Source organism: Meles meles, chromosome 3 (genome assembly GCF_922984935.1).
Source record: "Meles meles chromosome 3, mMelMel3.1 paternal haplotype, whole genome shotgun sequence".
Lineage (NCBI taxonomy): Eukaryota > Metazoa > Chordata > Mammalia > Carnivora > Mustelidae > Meles > Meles meles.
This window is the reverse complement of record NC_060068.1, coordinates 70,514,216-70,517,380: the sequence shown is the minus strand read 5'-3', so window position 1 is coordinate 70,517,380 and position 3,165 is coordinate 70,514,216. Positions and strand designations below refer to the sequence as shown.

The following is a 3,165-nucleotide window of genomic DNA, read 5'->3' as shown; positions in this document are numbered from 1 at the left end:
AGATAGAGATCACAAGTAGGCAGAGAGGCAGGTAGAGAGACAGGAGGAAGTAGGCTCCCTGCTGAGCAGAGAGCCCCATGTGGGGGCTCGATCCCAGGACCCTGAGATCATGACATGAGCTGAAGGCAGAGGCTTAACCCACTGAGCCACCCAGGCGCCCCGATTTCTTAATAGGCAGTATGTTGAACACCTCACAAGCTGGTGAGTACTGCTTCTCCCATTATGGTCTACCATAGGGGTGATTTAAAGATTTAGAGTAAATATTCTTTTCCAGTTTTCTCTATTAAAGATTGCTTTTTCCCCCTAAAATGGTGACATAAAAACCTTAATGTTTATTAATATGTACATCATATTTAAAAAAACATTTTTTTACTTTTATTTATTTGACAGAGAGAAATCACAACTAGGCAGAGAGGCAGGCAGAGAGAGAGAGGAGGAAGCAGGCTCCCAGCGGAGCAGAGAGCCCAATGCTGGGGCTCGATCCCAGGACCCTGGGACCATGACCTGAGCCGAAGGCAGAGGCCCTAACCCACTGAGCCACCCTGGCGCCCCTGCACATCATATTTTAAAGAAGTTTTAAACAAAATGAAATATTAAAAATGGACTAGCACCTAGTTACAATGAATGTTATTCCATATCCTTCAACTCTTAGCTTCAGTATTTAACACTTATTCTTCTATCTTCACATCAAACTACCTGGTACGTTTCCTGGTGTTACAACCTCCCAAGACAGGACTTTGGGGTCTCTTTCATCTGTACAATCCTTCCCATACAGAAGCTTCAGGCTTGCTTCTGTCATGCTTCTGGAACTAATAGTGGTGAAAACTCCCACTACCTCATTGGCCATTATTTCCCTCTTTCCTCTCTTGGAGAATTCAGGAAGTTACATTTTTGTCCACAAAGTATGTGTGTGTATATATATATATACACATACATATATATACATATATATATATATACACACACATATATGCACACATATCTGTGATAAATACTTTCTTGATACTGATCACCTGCTTCTCTTCCTTCCCAGGAGCTCTATCTTACCATCTCTCATTTGGCATTGGCCTCACCTACAAATAGTTCATCACCTTTCCAAACCAGTTCCAACTCTGAGAAAACTACTGAAATTGATTTGTATCCAAAGACTTGGAGGTTTAAGCAGGGTTGTGCTGATAAATTTTTTTTTAAGATTTTATTTATTTATTTGACAGAGAGAAATCACAAGTAGACAGAGAGGCAGAGAGAGAGAGAAGCAGACTCACTGTTGAGCAGAGAGCCCGATGCAGGACTCGATCCCAGGACCCTGAGATCATGACCCGAACCGAAGGCAGCGGCCTAACCCACTGAGCCTGGGATGAGGCAGGCAGGGTAGAGGGAGGCCTGACATGTAGCTTTTGCCTTTTCTAGAGTATAAGTACTTCCACTCTGGCTGGAGTTGGAAAGAGGTGATAACATTTGGCCCATGCAAGTCACAACAGGTAGGCTCCAGCACAACCCTAGACCACTTAGCTTACTAGACTCAAACCAAAGATATTTCTACTATATAATTCCACTATATAGATTTTGAATACAAAAACATTGGAAATTGTTCTCTAGATCTAACATAGGTAATGCAATTAGCTATATCAAATCTATCACTTCTCAACATGATTCCATTGCGCAGCACCCCTGTTTATCCATTAGCTGTATTACAATTGTCCCATTGCTAAGATTATTTCAAATTAAAGCAGACAAAGTGTTTGAAAAATATACATTCAGGGTTAACCCTGAGTTGAAGGAAGTAAATAAATTGTGGGAGGGAAATGGCTTGACTAGCAAATAACGGTTCTCAGGTTATATTTCCTCATGCTTAATATTAATGGGTTAATCATGCACAATAAATTTTTCTTTGAGACAAAATGAAGTAACTCAAAAAAATCATTCAAATGTTGATATTCATAACTTAGCATTTATAGCTCAAATTCTTCCTCTTCCATGAAGACATTCTACCACATCCTACCACAAAAAGGCTTTATTTCACCACCCAGGTGATATATGCTTGGCGGTCATGGCAAGCTAGATATCTTTTGTATTCTCATCAAAATCCAACACGCGGTAATTTGTTGACTGATTAACTGATGTTAGCTAAATATGGGTGGTGTTGACTGAAACCAATGGTTCTCTTAATTCATAGATAAGGTTTCTCTATTTTTTCTAAACCAAAAGTAGGACATACATGATAACAAATAATTCTTTCTGATGTGCAAATTTTTCTTTTTATGGAAAGTTGTAAAAATGTATGAAACACAAATCACATTTAGTCATCTGTTAACACAAACAGTCTTTCCTGAAAAAAATGGAAGTTACACCATTAACATGGAAAATATAGAATAGGAAACATTCTAGTCATTTATTGCTGTGTAACAAATCATCCCAAAATGTAATGTTGTAAAGCGACAACACTCCTGGGGGGCCTGGCTGGCTCAGTTGGTAGAGCATGTGACTCTTGATCTCAGGGTCATGAGTTCAAGCCCCACACTGGGCTCAGAGCTTACTTAAAAACAACAAGAAAAAGTAACAACACTCCTTTACTATGTTTCAGCATTCAGCTGGATAGTTCTGGTTTGGGATCTCTCTTGAAGCTGCAAGCACATGGTGGCCACAGCTCAGATAGCTTGACAGAGGGATGCTGCCTGAGGAGCTCTTTATCTGTTTCTAGTCTCTGGTCCTTCCTCTCCGTGTGGTCTCACCAGGAGATCTCTCTAGCAGAGCGGAATCAGGGTAGCCTTATTTCCCACATGATGGCTCAGTAAATACCTTAGGTTGAGCACTCTGAAATAAATTGGGAGAAGCTGCATGGCCTTTCCTTACCTAATTTTAGAGACCACACAACTTCAAGTCCACCATATTCACTTAGTTAAGGTAGTCTCAAAGGGGGAGTGGAATAGACTCTCCATTGTTATGCTTTTTTTTTAATATGAAGAATGACTGACATGCAATAAACTGAAGTGAATTTTTGTTTTGACAAATGCACAAACCCATAAAATAATTACCACCACCAATGTAATGAACTTATCCATCACTACTACAAGATTTCTCATATCAATTGGCAAACCCCCCCTCCCATCTCTTCCCCTCCAGTCCCAGGCACCTACTAGTAATCTGCTTTCTGTCAGTGTTGAT

At 40.2% G+C, this 3,165-nt stretch overlaps 1 non-coding gene across 1 annotated transcript; it reads left to right on the top strand.

The window, feature by feature from the left end:
* The first annotated feature begins 2,454 nt into the window (after window positions 1–2,454).
* Window positions 2,455–2,527, top strand: TRNAK-CUU. Its single transcript has one exon. It is a non-coding gene; the product is annotated as a tRNA-Lys (tRNA).
* Window positions 2,528–3,165: the final 638 nt, after the last annotated feature.